General features: G+C 42.4%; 1 protein-coding gene and 1 long non-coding RNA gene across 15 annotated transcripts in view; one reads left to right on the top strand and one right to left on the bottom strand.

The window, feature by feature from the left end:
- Positions 1-19,015, bottom strand: part of PPP1R12B (protein phosphatase 1 regulatory subunit 12B) — a 235,403-nt gene that overhangs the window by 179,640 nt on the left and 36,748 nt on the right. The gene's annotated exons all lie outside the window — the stretch shown is intronic.
- On the top strand, positions 5,718-17,220 carry LOC132534606 (uncharacterized). The gene is made up of 3 exons (XR_009546317.1): positions 5,718-6,281; positions 6,380-6,456; positions 17,064-17,220. It is a non-coding gene; the product is annotated as an uncharacterized LOC132534606 (long non-coding RNA).

The following is a 19,015-nucleotide window of genomic DNA, read 5'->3' as shown; positions in this document are numbered from 1 at the left end:
TATAGCTCCACACCACACCTACCACCAAATTTCTGTGTCCTCACCCTTCCCCCTCCCAAAGATAACCACCAGAGTTCTCACAGTCTTAGAAACAGTTTCTATTTTTCCTTTCTTCCTTCCTTTCTTTCTTTCTCTCTTTCTTTCTTCCTTTTTTATTTTTTTAATTTTTAAAAAATATTTATTTATTCCCTTTTGTTGCCCTTGTTGTTTTATTGTTATTATTGATGTCATTGTTGTTGGATAGGACAGACAGAAATGGAGAGAGGAGGGGAAGACAGAGAGGAGGAGAGAAAGATAGACACCTGCAGACCTGTTTCACTGCCTGTGAAGAGACTCCCCTGCAGATGGTTGAACCGGGATCCTTACACTGGCCATTGTGCTTTGCACCACACGCAATTATCCTGCTGCACTACCGCCCGACTCCCAGGATAGCAATACTAATAGAGAAAAAGGCAGTTTCTGAATGGCTGAAAACACTAAGGCAACACAGTTTGCAGATGTGGATGGTTAGGGGTCCATTGCTGGCATCTCCCAGCAACAGCTAAAAGAAAGCAGAGGCCTTTCTGAATAAACAGTTTAAAACTACCCTAAACGGAACAATCACAAAGAGCAGTGAGATCTGCAAGGACCAAAAGTCTGCCTTAACCTTTAAAAGAATAATAATAATAATTTATTTATTTATTTTTAACGAAAGAAATACAAAGATAAAGATATACAGAGAGATACTAGAAAACTACTCAGCTCTGGTTTATGGTGGTGCTGGGGATTGAACCTGAGACTTCAGAGCCTCAAGCATGTCAGTCTTCTGCATAACCATTATGCTGTCTCCCCAGCCCATCTTAACCCTTCTTTAACAGAATAGAAAGGAAGGGGCCAGGTGGTGGTGCACCTGGTTAAGTGCACATACTACAGTGCACAAGGACCTGGGTTCAAACCCCTGATCCCCACCTGCAGGGGAAAAGCTTCATGAGTGGTGAAGCAGTGCTGCAGGTGTATCTCTCTGTCTCTCTCCCCTCCCCTCTCAATTTCTCTGTCTCTTTCCAATAATAAATAAATAAAATTTTAAAAAGAAAATCTTTAAAAAAATTAAAAAGGAGGTTAAATGCCTATACTAATAAAAAATAGTAATTATCAGGGTTTAGGTGCTTTCATAACTTTTGGGATAACTCAGGATTTACAAACAAAAGAAGATACCCTCTTCTTTTCTAAAATTTGCCAATTTAAATCTACCCCCTTAAAAAAATGAAATCAGCTGAGAAAGAACTGTCTAGATTGAAACAATATTATGGCAAAATTGAAGACACTGTATGCCCTATTCACTGTGCTGACATTTGTACTAAGGATGCAGATGGTGTGCTGGGAGGAAGAGCTGCTACCTTAGCAGGAATCAAGGCATCCAAGCACTAATTTGCAGGTAAACAATCAAAAGTTCACTTAAGAATGACCTACCGCTTCCCCAGAGCCCCACCCTACTAGGGAAAGAGAGAGGCAGACTGGGAGTATGGATCGACCAGTCAACACCCATGTTCAGCGGGGAAGCAATTACAGAAGCCAGACCTTCCACCTTCTGCAACCCACAACGACCCTGAGTCCATGCTCCCAGAGGGATAGAGAATGGGAAAGCTATCAGGGGAGGGGATGGGATATGGAGATTGGGTGGCGGGAATTGTATGGAGTTGTACCCCCCCATCCTATGATTTTGTAAATGTCTCCTTTCTTAAATAATAATAATAATAAAACAAAAAAAGAATGACCTTGATGAAACAGTAAAAATAATTAATTGTATTAAATCCCAACACCTGGCTATAAGTCTCTCTAGTATTCTGTGTGTCCCCACAGGAAGGATGCATAAAACATTTCTGCTGCATACCAAAGCAGGTACTGTCTCTAAGACCAAAGCAACATCTGTCTATTTGACTTGGTATACAAAGGAAAATAAGCAAGGTCAAGTTGAAACTTAAAAAACAAAGGGGAGCAGGGTGGTGGCACACCCAGTTGAGTGCACATTACCCTGCTCAAGGACCTGGGTTTAAGCCCCACTCGCCACTTTCGGGGGTGACACTTCACAAACCAAACCCCACCAAACACATGACATTAGAAAATCATGCATGTGTACAAGTCAGACCACTAGATTTTAATGTCAAGAAGTAAGAAAAGTTGATTAACATGGTTTCAGATTGTACACAGCAACTAACATTTAGGAAACTGCTGCTTGGAACTGAGAAATGGTTAATTTGCTGTGTTGTGGTCCAAAGGTGAGCCTTGGACCCACACTGATGCACCACAGCACCAGGGGAAGCTCCAGTGCTAAGCTCTCTCCTCTCCCTGCATGGAAAAGTGAGGTTGTGCAAGTGCAAGGCATATGAAATTAAGAAAGAAAGAACAAAAGAGAGAGAAAGAAAGAAAGAAATGGAGAGAGAAAAAGAGAGAAAGAGAAAGAGAAAGAGAAGGAAGGAGAGAAAGAAAGAATGGGGGTCAGGTGGTAGTGCAGCGGGTTAAGTGCAAAGGACCGGTTTAAGGATCCCGGTTCAAGCCCCCAGGCTCCTCCAGTTTTGCATGTGTCTATTTTTTTCTCCCTGTCTCTGCCTTCCCCTCCTCTCTCCATTTTTCTCTGTTCTATCCAACAATGACATCAATAGCAACAACAATAATAACCAGAACTATGATTTTTAAAAAGGGCAACAAAAAGGGGGGTGGGGAATAGCCTCCAGGGCTCCGCTTCCCCAGAGCCCTTCCCCACTTGGGAAAAAGAAAGACAGGCTGGGAGTATGGATCGACCCGTCAACGCCCATGTTCAGCAGGGAAGCAATTACAGAAGCCAGACCTTCAATCTTCTGCATCCTACAATGATCCTGGGTCCATGCTCCCAGAGGGATAGAGAATAGGAAAGCTATCGGGGGAGGGGATGGGATACAGAGTTCTGGCGGTGGGAAATGTGCGAAGTTGTACCCTTCTTATCCTATGGTTTAGTCAATGCTTCCTTTTTATAAATAAAAAAAATTAAAAAATAGTCTCCAGGAGCAGTGGATTCGAGGTGCAGGCATTGAGCCCCAGCAATAACCCTGGAGGCAAAAAAAAAAGAAAGAAAGAGAGGGAGAAAGGAGAAGAGAAATGTAGAGGGAAAGAGGGAAATAAGAAAAAGAAAATATTACTTATTGAAGTTTTATTACAGCACCAGAAAAACTATCCACATTGTTCTCTCCAAAACATGTCAATCTTGCCTAAAAGCAGGGGATGGATGAAGTAAGACTTATTCAATTTAGATGAAAATTTAATTAGGTAACCTTGGCTACAAAGATCATCTTTGTTAAAACCTCCCAATCTATTTGATATTCTTTTTACAGTCACTGAGATTAGCTAAACATATCAGCCCAGATTTGATTTGGTGCAATATAATACAGCCCTCAAGCCTGACCTTCTGAGGTCAGTTGACTTTTATAACCAGTAGTCATAATAATCCCTTTTTCAACAAGCAGTTCCCCAAGTTATATTCATTTCATTCTGTTCCCTTAGGTTTATCAATATCTATAGCCATTCTCCAATTATTCATTTCTATGTAAAGTATTTCATGACTATTTTTAACATTTCATTCTTGTACTTATTAGTAAATTAATTTCTTTCCCTCCTTTCTCTCTTTCGTTCTCTCTCTCTCTTTCTTTCTCTCCCTTTCTTTCTTTCTTTCTTTCTTTCTTTCTTTCTTTCTTTCTTTCTTTCTTTCTTTCTTTCTTTACCAGAACACTACTCATCTCTGGCTTATTTATGGTGGTGCAAGGGATTGAAACTGGGACTTCAGAGCCTCAGGCATGATTCTCTTTGCATAACCTTCACCCATTAAATTTCTTATATGTTGTGTGTGCCAGTTTGTAATTTCATTAAGCAAGACTTCACACAATAGAGTGCCTTGCCAAAAACTGTTAATAAAAACTTTTAATTAATTAATTGTAGATAAAGACAGAAATTGAGAGGGAGGAGGACAGAGCAAGAATGAGAGAGAGAAAGAGAAGTGTCTGCAGCACTGCTTCAACACTCCCTGCAGGTAGGGACCAGGAGTTTGAACTGGGGTCCTTGCACATGGTAACACATGTGCTTTAAAGATGCACCATTGCCTGGCCCTAGTAAAGTCTTTAAAGGAAAAAGGATGGAAGAAGGTACTTTTCACAAAGGTACTTAAGCCCAAGGAGGAAAGTGTTTTAGAGGTTAGGTGTGCTCTCTGTCCACGTAATAATAAGTCCTATATCAAGAAGGTCATATGAGATGTCTTAACTTGAGCAACTTGGTCAACTATTCCTTGCCTAATTGCAAAATGTCTTCGGCTCTAAAAAAATTTAGCTCCCACGGCCACGCCACCATGAGGCAGACTTCTGGAAGCCAAACGTTTTCAAGATCATTCTCTGCCCTTTGAAGATGGCAGCAGCCAAATTCCAGAGGGTCTAAAATAAGCCCAGCTAGTCCAGGTATCAGGCAGAAAAAAACATCCTTTCTCTTCTCTCCTTAGTCTCCTTCACCCCAACATAACTTTAGTTCCCTTTTCAAGACAGTGTTTGCTTTGCATAATTCTTGAGTTCTTGATAGAGTCTTTTCATGAAAATGACACTATGAGGCTGAGAGAACACCCACAAAAAGTTGGCCTAATCGGGAATGTAACTTGGCAGATAGTCAATCTGCAGAGAAACATCACAGAGAAAATTAAACAAGTCATTTGTCAAAGTCTTCCCTATACTTTCCAGAAAGTGAAGGCCTGCTGGTGGGTTGTGAAAAGCATCAGATCTCATATCAGACAGGCCTGGGTTTGCACAACAGTTCTGTCAGTTTATATAGTCCAGAGTGAGGTATCTGACTTAGTGTATAAGTATTTCCTACAGCATGGTCATACCGACTACATTGCAGAATCCTGTGACAATTAGCGGAGAGAAACCCTTGAAATCATGAGTGGCATTGCTTTTACGTCAACATTTAACAAGTAATGACTTCCCTAAGAAAAATCACAAATCATATACACAAATCCCCCATCACAGTACTCCCTCACCTCCAGTATTTTATGTGGGAGGAGCTTTGGTTAAAAACATCTTGAGAGTTGGCAAATAGCTCACTTGGATAGCGTGCTGCTTTGACCCAGGTTTGATCTGGTTCCCACCACACGGTAAGAAGCTTTGGTGAGGGGGTCTGGCGCTGGCGCAGTGGGTTGAGCACACGTGGCGCAATGCGCAGGGACCGGTGAAGGGATCCCAGATCCAGCCCCGGCTCTCCACCTGCCGGGGAGTCGCTTCACAGGCCGTGAAGCAGGTCTGCAGGTGTCTGTCTTTCTCGCCCCCTCTCTGTCTTCCCCTCCTCTCTCCATTTCTCTCTGTCCTATCCAACAACTAACGACATCAACAGTAACAATAATAACCACAACAAAGCGACAACAACAAGGGCAACAAAAGGGGGGGGAATGGCCTCCAGGAGCAGTGGATTAATAGTGCAGGCACTGAGCCCCACCCCCAGCAACAACCCTGGAGGCAAAAAAAAAAAAAGCAGCAGCAGCTTTGGTGCTATGGCCTGCCTCTCTCTCTCTCTCTCTCTCTCTCTCTCTCTCTCTTTCTCCAGGGTTATAGCTGGGGCTCAGTGCCAGCACCATGAAGCCACTGCTCTTGGCAGCCATTTTCCCCCCATTTTATTGGATAGGATATAAAGAAATTAAGAGATGAGGGTGAAGACAGGGAGAGAGAGACAGAGAGACAGAGAGACAGAGAGACACCTGCAGACCTGCTTCACCACTTGTGAAGTAACCCCCCTGCAGGTGGGGAGCTGGGGGCTCAAACCAGAATCCTTGCACAGATCCCTGTGCTTGGTACTATGTGCGCTTACCCAGGTGCACCACTGCCCAGCCCCCTACTGTGGTCTCTTTCACTCTTTCTCTCTCCCTTCTCTGTCTCTATCTTTAAAAAATATATAATAGATATATTTGAACTCGTAAGATTTACGTGAATAAAACAGCATGTCCATTCAGAAATCAACTTGTTCTTATGAAACATGTTGGAGTGACAATTCTATCTTTTCACCTTTGCCTCTAGAAGAAGAACTGACTAAAGCCATGGAGGAGAAACGAGTAGTCCCTGAAAATCTTCTCAAGTCATAACGACTAAATTTAGATGCCCTTCTGCCCACTCCATGTGCAGCTGTGCTGCTGACTCACTCACAGCTGAAGCCGGCTAGAGAAGCAGATCCTCCACTTAGAAAACCTCCCTAGGGCAGTGGGCTCAGCACCTGGCCTCTTTACAGAGCCAGCCTGGACCTTCCAGGTAGATAGGTTTTCTCTTTCTTGAATAAACAAAGAAGTTGAAGAAGGTTTTGATGCTACTCATGACATCAATGGATTTTTTTTTTTCTTTGAATTTAGCCCAAATTCCTTCTGCTGTGGCTGATGTCCAATCTGTTCCACTTTGCACTCCTCCAGACACATAGAGTATTACTAAGGTAACAACTTGTTCTAAGCATCTTCAGAAAAGAAAACATTAACTAATTAAACCAGAGAGCTATTTAGCAAAACTGCCAGGTAATAATTTAAAGCTTCCTAATGTCAGCATGTCACCTTCCCCAACAATGACAAGCTATTTGCAGGGGGAAAGACTATATATTTTGCCAGTAAAATGGGAAAAGGGCACCATAATAACTCTACTGTACCTCACATTGCTTTCTTGACATCAAAGGCTGATGTCGGTCAGTGCCAGAGTTAAATCTGGGTGTGCAGAGAAGACCTTACAAAACAAAGCCTCCTCCACTCCCAAAATAGCCCACAACTGTCACCGCCACCAAGTGCAGCTGATTCTAAGAGCTGACCTTGCTGCTGTGTCTTAGCATATTACTGAAACTACCTGTCTGGACTCCGAGAAATTCTCTTTCCTACAAAACCTAATACCAGGTGCCAGGCTGGATGGCACAAAAGCTGGGCTTGGGGCTGCCCAATGCTTGTTTATTTGGCTTGTTCAGCCCACACTTGGCTTCAACAAGTCATGCTCACAAAAATATTAGATGATGGACTTTTAGCATCTCTCCTTTGCATACCTTTTCACTATTCTGTCTTTTATTTTCTTAAAATACATGTCATCCAGTAATAATAATAGATATATAATTCTGACTTTATGTTGAGAACCCTACAAGCTTAGAGATAACAGCCAAGAGCATTTCTTTCACAAAGACATTTATCAGTCAAATTTCAAATCTTTGAATCATCTGTAATTCCTCAAGGCAATGTTATCAAAAACCAATGTATAAATCCTCTAGGGCACAGATTTCTAGCTAACTGTTCACCAGTAGATCCATCCCTACATGTCTAGGGGGTTGGAGAAGGGTTAGGAAAACAGCTGAAGGGCAAGAACCTGGCACAAATTTGAATTCTTCTTAGACTCCATAATGAACTTTTCTTTAACATTTACTTATTTATTATTGGATAAAGATATTGAGAAAGAAGGGGGGACAGGGAGAGAGACAGAGAGACACCTGAAGCCTACTTCACCACTTGTGAAGCTTTCCCCACTGTAGTGGTTAACCAGGTGTGCCCCTGCCTGCCCCCCCGACACTTTTTTTAAATCTAAATAGTTGTATCTCATATTTAGCATATTTGTTCTTAACTCAGGGAAGACAGTCTCTGGTCTCAAATGTAAATGTTCTTAGTTTTACTGATGACATGCCAGTTTGCTGAGAACAAAACCTTAGTCAGTAGGACACTCCATGGAAAATTCTTTACTTGTGCTGTCTCCCTTGGCTCTGTCTTTTGGAAGGCTACAGATCTGTGTTCAGAGCCTGCCTGACCACTGAGTACATAATCAGATATAGTTGTCACCATCTGGGTGCCAAACTGTCTGTACCAGTGGGGCTGGGAGACTTTCACACAGGGTTGACAGTTGCTGGAGTCACCTGCCATGTGGGAGCAGACTGTTAGTATGATTCCCACCTAAGTGGTGGTTCTGCTAGATCACGACTGGAGTAGAGACAGGTACCTCGGAAGACTGACTCAAACACTGGATCAGTCAATCTTAGCTACTAATAAGAGAAACCTTTCTTGTAGTGATGATCTGCTAAATGTTGAGATTTCCAAATTTACTGACTCCTTTATCACCTTTCATTTACGTGGATAAATTCTTGACATATGATGAAGCTATCTTGTTGGAACAAGGAGACTTAGAGCTTAGAAATGTTGGAATTCACATTAGACTCATCAATCAACACAACCACCCTCGTTTCAGCTTCAGTCCTCAGTTAGCAAGTGTATCTTCAACCTAATGTGAGGCCACAGTCAAACCTTTCGTGTCATTTGGGCAAAAGATTGTCTAAAAATACTTCTCCACTTTCTATTCAATGTTACTGCCCTTTAAAAAAGCAATGTTGTAATTTACTAAGTATTTTGGTTTTTTTTTTTTTTTTTTTTTGCCTCCAGGGTTCTCACTAGGATTCAGTGCTGGCACTATGAATCCACTGCTTCTGATGGCCATTTTTTTTTCCATTTAAGCTTCATTTAATTTGACAGGACAGAGAGAAAGAAATTAAGAGGGAAGGGAGATAGAGGGGGAGAGAGAAACCTGTAGACCTGCCCTACTTCCACTTCTGAAGCTTTCCCCCTTCAGTGGGGACCAGGAGCTTTCATGCAGGTCCTTGTGCATAGTAATATATACTTAACCAGATGCACCACTGCCTGACCCCCCAGTTTTTATTGTTTTTTTAAAAATATTTTTAGCTTTACGGTGCCAGATGACACACCTGGTAAAGTGCACATAAAGTTTTTGTCTTATAAATTCTACACACAACAGCCAAGGCACATTAAGTAATGGGATGATTAACCTTAGCAGACTTGATAAAAAAAGATTCCTCAGAAAAGGCATATTATAACAAAGCCATAGAAGAAAGGAAAGAATGTCATTATTTCAAGATAACTTTTCATTTTACTGATGGAGAAAATAGGCCTAAAAAATTAAGTAATTTATTTAAGTTCACAGATTCAGTAATAGAACCACCTGAATGTTCTACCTACCAATTTAGAGAGATCCAAAATAGAGTTCAGGAGCCAGGCTCAAGATATCTCTGGGTTCATGGAACATTTTTAATATCTGATATGATCTTTCTAAAAATAACTTTGCTTTAGCATATGTAGAGTAAACTGATATTAGTCTAGCTCTCCAACAATTTCACATGAGGAATGTGGCCAGTTGGGTGATTTGAGTTGGTCACTCCTGATTAGATTAAATGCAAAACACAGAGATACCATTAAAATGCTTTGGTTACCACTCTGTTTACCAGCATGAGTCTGGATTAGAAACCTCCTTCATATCTTGGCTATCTGTCTTGACCACAGTCCCCCCAAAGGTCTACTCTGCTGCCAACCTGGCGTGCGGAATAAATTGCTGTCCCATGGAGAGGGATTTTCTATTTAACTCCAGATCACTCTGTGCCCATAAACAAGTGTTTCACAAGCCACAAGAGTCCGGCCTGAAAGCCACGGTATGGGCACAACACCACAGTGGCAAAGTGAGCCTCATGGAAAGAGGGCAGGCAATTCTGGGAGCTGAATTAAGCAAGGAGTAAAAGCCACAAAGAAATTACTGGAAGACTAAATTCTCAGAGAGTATAAATCACTATACCACATTCTTCTTTTTTTTTTTTTCCTTTGGGATCATTTCTTTTTTATTTATTTATTAAAAGGAAACACTGATAAAAACCATAGGATAAGAGTGGTACAATCCCACACAATTCCCACCACCAGAACTCTGTATCCCATCCTCTCCCCTGATAGCTTTCTTAATCTTTATCCCTCTGGGAGTATGGACCCAAGATCATTGTGGGATGCAGAAGGTGGAAGGTCTGGCTTCTGTAATTGCTTCCCTGCTGAACATGGGCATTGGTAGGTCGATCCATACTCCTAGCCTGTCTCTTTCTTTCCCTAGTGGGGCAGGGAACTGGGGAGGTGGGGCTCCAGGACACATTGGTGGGGTCGTCTGCCCAGGGAAGTCCGGTTGGCATCATGCTAGCATCTGGAACCTGGTGGCTGAAGAAGAGTCAACATATAAAGCCAAACAAATTTGGCTTTATATGTTAACTATACCACATTCTATCCCTAAAAGGAGAGAATAAACAAGAGGTCATTCATTACCAGAGACCCCCACCCCCATTTTTTTCACCAAGCATTTATTTTTTATGTAATTTTTATTTATAAAATGGAAATATTGACAAGACCATAGGATAAGAGTGCTACATTTCTATACAATTCCCACCACCACAACTCAGTATAACATCCCCTCCCCTGACAGCTTTCCTATTCTTTATCCCTCTGGGAGTATGGACCCAGGGTCATTATGGAGTGCAGAAGGTGGAAGGTCTGGCTTCTGTAATTGCTTCCCTGCTGAACATGGACATTGGCAGGTCAATCCATACTCCCAGCCTGTCTCTTTCTTTCCCTAATGGGGCAGGGAACTGGGGAGGTAAGGCTACCGGACACATCGGTGGGGTCGTCTGCCCAGGGAAGTCCGGTTGGCATCATGGTAGCATCTGGAACCTGGTGGCATAGTAATGAAGCTGAAGGGTTGAGTTTCCATGTCTGAAATCTCTGGACACAGTCCGAACTGAAACATGCCAAGGTGGTACTGCTTGCAGTGCTTAGGCTGGAATCAGCAGATGCAGTATAAGTTGGTATGAACTGAGAAAAGCGTGCAGGAAAGTGAATCCCACCCTAGAGGTTCTAGGCCTAGGAGAAATATGGGCTAAATTTATAGAGAAAGGAGAAGGTTCCTGCTGTCTAAGAAGGTAATTAATAGTTATTGCTATAGCCAAATTATTTGGCAAATAGGTTAACTTTGCAAATCCCATTGTTAGGATTTGCTGTATCAGACAAGACATCAGCATAATTTATGCCCTTTTATGCCATTTACATATAGCTGTATCTTATAAAATAATGCCACCTGTTGCTTCTGTTCTCCCTGATCTAAGTTTTTAGGAGATTTGATATTTCAAAGAACATGTCATTATTAGAAACGTATTAACAAGGCTAACAAACATATGAAAAACTGCTCTAGGTCACTGATTGTCAGAGAAATGCAAATTAAGACAACACTAAGATACCACCTCACTCCTGTAAGAATGGCATACATCAAAAAGGACAGCAGCAACAAATGCTGGAGAGGATGTGGGGACAGAGGAACCCTTTTACATTGCTGGTGGGAATGTAAATTGGTACAGCCTCTGTGGAGAGCAGTCTGGAAAACTCTCAGAAGGCTAGACATGGACCTTCCATATAACCCAGTAATTCCTCTCCTGGGGTTATACCCCAAGGACTCCATAACACCCAACCAAAAAGAGGTGTGTACTCCTATGTTCATAGCAGCACAATTCATAATAGCTAAAACCTGGAAGCAACCCAGGTGCCCAACAACAGATGAGTGGCTGAGAAAGCTGTGGTATATATACACAATGGAATACTATGCAGCTATCAAAAACAATGAACCCACCTTCTCTGACCCATCTTGGACAGAGCTAGAAGGAATTATGTTAAGTGAACTAAGTCAGAAAGATAAAGATGAGTATGGGATGATCCCACTCATCAAGAGAAGCTGACTAAGAAGATCTGAAAGGGAAACTAAAAGCAGGACCTGATCAAACTGTAAGTAGGGCACCAAAGTAAAAACCCAGTGGTGAAGGGTAGACATGCAGCTTCCTGGGCCAGTGGGGGGTGGGAGTGGGCGGGAGGGATGGGTCACAGTCCTTTGGTGGTGGGAATGGTGTTTATGTACACTCCTAGCAAAATGTAGACATATAAATCAGTAGTTAATTAATATGAGAGAGGGAAATCAATTGTATGTCTCAAAGTTTCTCAAAAGACAAACTGAATCTTTTTAATATATAGGCTATGTATTTGATATGCGGACTCTCTCAAAAGCCTAGACCAAGTAGATTAGAAGCATCCAATAGCACAGCTATATACAAGATACTGGGTACTGTACAGCAAACCATAACAAAGGGACTTTTCAAAGTTAACCCAATTAACAAATAATGTGATGATAATATTAACTATTGATTGTCTTTTTGAACCCTAAGACAGCAGGAACCTCCCATCTTCACTATAGAGCCCCTACTTCCCCCAGTCCTGGAACCCTTGGATAGGGCCCACTTTCCCGTATGCATCTCCCAATCCAAACCAAATAATATTACATCCGCCGATCACAACCTAACCAAAGCAATGATTGCCACCTCAACATGCTTCACCTCAGACTGTATCCAGAGACTTCACGTGTGGAATGACAACCCTTCAGCTTCATTACTCGGGTGAGACCTTTCCTTTTATAGTACACTCTAATTTCATCTCAGGTAGTTCACTTTCTAACAAAGTCCCATAACCTAGATATACACCAGTTTCTGTGAGAGAGAGCTTATGTTCACACGTATCCATAAACTACTGCAAAATATATACCTGAAAGCAGAAGTACACTAGAGTTTGCAGTGAGTACCTCCCTAACACTTCCTCTCCACTATTCCAAGCTTGGGATCCATGATTGCTCAACAAATTGTTTGGCTTCATATGTTAACTCTCTTTTCAATCACCAGGTTCCAGATGCCACCAGGATGCTGGCTAGGCTTCCCTGGATTGAAGACCCCACCAATGTGTCCTGGAGCTCAGCTTCCCCAGAGACACACCTTACTAGGGAAAGAGAGAGGCAGACTGGGAGTATGGACCGACCAGTCAACGCCCATGTTCAGCGGGGAAGCAATTACAGAAGCCAGACCTTCTACCTTCTGCAACCCTCAACGACCCTGGGTCCATGCTCCCAGAGGGCTAGAGAATGGGAAAGCTATCATGGGAGGGGGTGGGTTATGGGGATTAGGTGGTGGGAATTGTGTGGAGTTGTACCCCTCTTACCTTATGTTTTTGTTCATTAATCCTTTCTTAAATAAAAAATTTTTAAAAAAAGAAACGTATTAACAATTTGAGCCCACTGGTAAAATTCAATTTGATTACCATTTTGAAGTTGTTTTTTTTTGTTTTTTTAAATATGTATTTATTTATTCCCTTTTGTTGCCCTTGTTGTTTTATTGTTGTAGTTACTATTGTTATTGATGTTGTTATTGTTGGATAGGCAGAGAGAAATGGAGAGAGGAGGGGAAGACAGAGGGGGGAGAGAAAGACAGACACCTGCAGACCTGCTTCACCGACTATGAAGCAACTCCTCTGCAGGTGGGGAGCCAGGGACTCGAACCGGGATCCTTACACGGGTCCTTGCTCTGAACCACCTGCACTTAACCCGCTGTGCTACCACCCAACTCCCCCACTTTGAAGTTTTAAGCGCTTAGATTGAAGGAACATATACCCAGAGCTATGGTCTATGCATCAAAAAGTTTGAGACATTCAATCCATTTTCCCCTCTCATATTAATTAGTGATTTATGAGACTATAAGTTAATAGAAGTGTATATTAACACCAGTTTCACCATCAAAGGTCTATGTTCGTTCCTTCTCCCCCACCCCCCATCCCGCCACAGTGAAGCTGACTATTTACCCTCATCCTCCACCCAGAGATTTTTACTTTGGTGCCATATTCCAAATTCAGTCAGATTCTGCTTTGAGTTTCCTTTTCTGTTCTTTTTTCATAAAATTCTGTTTATGAATGGGATCATGACATACTTGACTTTGTCTTTCTGACTTAACTCACTTAACATAGTTCCTTCTCGCTCCATCCAAGATCGGTCAGAGAAGGTGTGCTCATAGTTCTTAATGGCTGCGTAGTATTGCATTGTGTAACTATACCACAGCTTTCAGCCATTCTTCTGTTGTTGGGCACCTGGTTTGTTTCCAGGTTTTAGCTAGGGAAGCTTTATTTTTTTATTGCCACTAGGGTTATCACTGGGGCTTGGTGCTGGCACTACTAATTCATTGTTCTTTGTGGCCATTTCTTCTTCCTTTTTTTTTTTCTTTCTTTCTATTTTTGATAGAACAGAGAGAAATTGTGATAGGAGTGGGGAGTACAGAGGGAGAGAGAAAAGCTAGACATATGCAGACCTGCTTCACTGCTCATGAAGCTTCCTCCCTGCAGGCGGGGAGCACATGATAATGTGTGCACTCAACACATTATCAAGATGGCACCATCACCTGACCCCCTGTATAGACAAAACTAGTGATATATGTCTCATTGTCACCTACTGGCATGTGTTCCCAGATGTATGAGTCAACAGATAGATACTCTGAAGGATACTGGAGAAAGCAGTTATATCCTGCTAGTGCCATGTACTGGTTAGTTAAGCACACCATGGAACAAGATTTCCTGGGCTCAAATCTCATGTCTACTAAATTATTACTTTTGTGTTCTTAAAAGAAGTTATCTCTAAACGCAACCATTTCCTCATCTGTAAAATTATTAGACCCACTATGGGGGCTACAATAAGGATTAAACAAGCTAATGTGCATGAAAACACTTAGTACTTGATATATAGCTAATACATGACATGCAGCAAAGTAAGTGTTAGCTGCTAGTGTTGCTATTGTTATAGTGCCTTTGTTTGGTCTTTGAGAATTAATAAGAACAGCTCAGGAGGTGGCACAGTGGCTATAGCACTGGACTTAAAAGCATGGGGTCTTAGAAATTACTGAGCCCCATACAACCAACTCCAAGAAACATGATAGTCACACTTTACTAAAAGACAAGGAAGACATATTGCAGGCTGCAGAGGAAAGGAAGAAGCTGACATACAGAGGCAGAACCATCAGACTTTCACTAGATCTGTCTGCACAAAACCAAGAAGCAAGGAGAGAATGGAATGACATTTACATTTACATTACGGTATCAAGAGATAAGAATTAACAGTCAGGTGTACACTATGCAGCCAAACTATCCTTTAAGTGTGAAGGAGAAACCAAAAGCTTCCCAAACATACAAAAACTGAAGGAATTCACCACCAACAATCCTGTCTTGCAAGAACTACTAAAAGGAGTCTTGCAGGAGAAGAAGTAAAGGAATTCTATGTTCAAAGGAGTAATTTGTGATAAAACAGAAACGGGAACTCAAACAACAGCATAAAGCGATAAACATGAAGGATAAGAAAAGGCAGAAAGGACACTGATGTGACCAATGATGGTGAACCACAGCAATTATCAAAGCTCTAGACATTGGAACAGAACCTCTTAAATCTTAATCTTTGCCCACCTTTTTCTGGAAGCAGAAGGAAAAGTATTGGGTAGGACATACATTCAGCGGAATATTATTCTGCAATTAAAAAGGAAGCTATTGTGCCCTTTGTGACATAATAGATGGAACTGAAGGTGATTATACTTAGTGAAGTAATTAAGGAAGTAAAAGACAGTTACTGAATATTTTTGCTCATATGTGGAATCAAAACTTATGAACTAGCAAACAAACAAAAAAGTGACAAAACTTTCTTGGAGACTTTGTGAAAACTGTGGTGGTTACTGCTGGGCAGGGGTGGATAAGGCCTAGGGGGTAGATATAGAACTTTGGTAGTGGGTGTGATGTGGAATTGTATCCTTGTAATCTTACAATCATGTAAATCATTATTAAATCACTAAATAAATGAATAAATAGCAATAAAATGAAACATTAAAAAAGCACGAGGTCCTGAGTTTGACCCCCAGCATTGCATGTGAGAGAGTGATGCTCTGGTTCTCTTCTTCTCCTATATAAAGAATATAAGTAAATAAATGAATAAATATTATTTGAAAATAATTAGCAAAAGCATTCCTTTACACATACCAAAACAGGGGGAGGGTTGAGACACTTAAGTATCAGTACAGTATAAATTCAGATGCCAACAGATCAACAGTCAGGCTCTATCATAAGAGGCTAGGCAGTGATGCACCCGGTAGAGCACACAGATTACCATCTGCGAGGATCTGGGTGTGATTCACCCGCCCACACCCACTGGCAAGGGGGAAGATTCACAAGTAGTGAAGCAGTGCTACAGGTATCTCTTTTCCTCTCTCCCTCTCTGTCTCTTCTGCTACCCATTTGATTTCTCTCTGCCCAATAAAAATGTAAAAGATTGGGGGGGGAGAGAAAATAAATTAAAGGCAGGATTACAACAGAGGGAAGGTAATGAGCCAGGAGTGAAAGGGTGACTGCTATCTATAACCGGTACGAAAGTTCAAGGGTTAGTTCTTACCAGAACAGTCACTGGCTGCAGAGGGACCCACCAAGTCTATTATTATCACAGGCCGAAACTATGAGAAGTCAGATTTCAGATCCGGATCTGACACTGACTTGCATTACCAAAGAACAGGCTAAGAATTTGTCTGCGTAATGTAGCCTTTGACTGTGAACTGCTTTTCCACTCCTCATGTAACAAACATGTACGGAGGCCTACACTATGCCGGGTGTAGTCTCTAGGGGCAGATGCAAGAACCCCCAAAGAATGAGACTTTACCATTTAGGATTAGAGACTCGACCCACATTCGACCTGAAATCCTAAAACACAGATGAAAACACAGGCAGTACACTCCGCAACACGGTGATGCCTCTGGGGTTCAAACAGCAAGACAATTAAGAATACAAATAGACAAAGGAGTTTATAGGCCTGGCTCTGCACTGTCCCAGGGCCACCAGGTGAGTGAGAATGTCAGCAGGCTGAGGCACATGACCCAGGGTGTGCAGCTGTGGCCCCCGTGAACGGTGTGCCAAGGAGAACTGGGACCTCAGATTTACCAAGGAAAAGGTGGGAATCACTGCACCAAGATAAAGAGACAGGAACCAAGCAGTGTTCTGGCTACCATGAGGAAGACAAGTCAAGAAGCACTAAGCCCTCCACCCCCTCTCTGTAAATAAAATCTTCTCAGGGAAAAACAGAGAGAGAGAGAGATGAGGTATGCGAGTAAGTGGCCATAAAGGTGGTGAAGTGGGTAGAGAGCCAGGCTCCCTCTCCCCCGCCCCCTCGCCCCCCCCCCCCCACACACACACACAATGTCAACGAACAGTTTTCCATTCACCTAAGTCAGAAAGAAGAGGATGAGAAGGGAAAGGACATACACCTACAAAAGTCTAGGCTGGGGGGAGGGGCAGCTGTTTGCAGTGGTAAGATGTCTTGCTTGCTTGTCCTCAGATGGAGTTGTGGTCACAAATGACAGTGTGAACAGGACTTCTTGGCCTCACAGAAGAACTAGAACTTCACTCCAGGGGAACGAGGAAAATAGAAAGAAAAGAGGCTGATGGGGCAGTGATGAAGGGTCCTGGACCCCATGATAAACAATTCAACCTCATTCCCAAGACAGCAGGGAGGTACTGAGGTGTTTAAACCAGGAGAACGATATCAGAACTGTATTTGATCGTGAACAACCACAGTGAGGTGACACAAGTATGGGCAGGAGAAACACATGAAGAAAATACCACTGAGGAAATGGTGGCCAAGGCTGGCGAGGCTGAGGTCTTGAAGCAAGGCTGGCAGTGGAGACAGTGAGGAGAGGAGTGCTCTGAGAACGGCTGCTGACAGAAGAGGATGGGAAAGCTGGTTAGAGTGCCAATGGGGAAAGGGGATTTTAAAAAGCTTTGGATGGATTGTGACATCATTTTGCCCAAACAGGGAGTCTAAGGCAGTCTCTTCTGTCTGTGATTCTCACTTAGTGCTAATTTCTCTTAAGGCCTAAGTGACTTAGGCGCAGGAACTCCATCTGAGCAGCTAGCTAGCATGTACTCATGCCCTTCCCATATTGAATAATCCCAGAGTGATCCCAGGGAAATCAGTGGCAACCAGCCCAAGCTCACAGCTGTTCCCTGCCCCATGGCAAAGCCCTGCTGGGGTAGAGTCATGCAGACTGGCATGCCCCCTGGCACAGCACTATTGTACAGCAGCCCACACAAAAGGGGAACTGAGGTTACAGTAGGAGGTCTCAGATGCGACTAAAATCTCCGTAGTCACCTGCCAGAATCAGCCATGGTGACTTTCCAACTCAAAAACAGAACACTTGCAATTTACCTTGGAAACTGATATGGAAAGGGAGTGGGATATAGATAAACAATTGGTAAATTAAAAGCATTTTCTCTGGTTCATGCAGTAGTTACACCAAAAATTAAGATTTTTAAATCACTTGGGCAATGCGCTGCTTTGCCATGTGTGTGACCCAGGGTGCAACCTGGCCCCATCACGTTGAAGGCCATGTTGGTCTCTTTCACTCTTTCTTGCCTCTCTGACATCTCTGCCTCTGGTAAATAAAGAAAGATCTTTCACTTTAAAAATACATATTTGAGACTTCTCTCATCGACTATTTTGTTTGCTTGCTTGTTTTTCAGATAGAGGGTGAAAAGAAAAGAGAGAGAGAGTAAAAGAAAGAGAGGGTCGGGTGGTGGTGCACTTGGTACTGTGCATGTGTTACCATGTGCAAGGACCCAGGTTCTAATCCCCAGTCTCTACTTGCAGGAGGCAAGTTTCATGTGTGGTGAAGCAGGGCTGCATGTCTCTATCTATCTATTTATCTATCTATCTATATATCCCCTTTTCTTCTCAGTTTTCTTTTTTTAATCTTTATTTATTGGATAGAGACAGCCAGAAATTGAGAGGAAAGGGGGAGATAAAGAGGGAGAGAGACAGAGAGACACTTGCAGCCCTGACTCACTACTCGCAAAGCTTTCCCCTGAAAGTGGGGACAGAGGGCTTGAACCCAGGTCCTTGTGCACTGTAGCATGTGCACTCAACCAGTGTGCCACCACCAGGCCCCTCTTCTCACTTTTCTATCTCTATAAAAATTAAAATAATAAATACATGAATTAGGTAAAAATGTAAAAGTAATCAGAGAGAGAGAGAGTGCTTGCACCAGGAAATACTTAAATACTTCACTGTACTGTGCCGCTTTGTCATGTGCATGGCCTAGGTTCCCACTGCACTGAAGGAAGATTTGCTTCTCAGCCTCTTAGCAAAAAAAAAAAAAAAAAAGTTGAACCAGAGTGGTGAAGCCCTGGCAATGACAAAAAAAAAAAAAAAAAAAATGTTCAAACACACACAAAAACTGAAAGACTTTCACTGTGACCACCGGTATACCCAGTGGGCCATAGTCCACCATT

This window comes from Erinaceus europaeus, chromosome 19 (genome assembly GCF_950295315.1).
Source record: "Erinaceus europaeus chromosome 19, mEriEur2.1, whole genome shotgun sequence".
In the NCBI taxonomy this organism is placed as follows: Eukaryota; Metazoa; Chordata; class Mammalia; order Eulipotyphla; family Erinaceidae; genus Erinaceus; species Erinaceus europaeus.
Note: the sequence above shows the minus strand (reverse complement) of the source record. Positions and strands in the feature narration are given on the sequence as shown.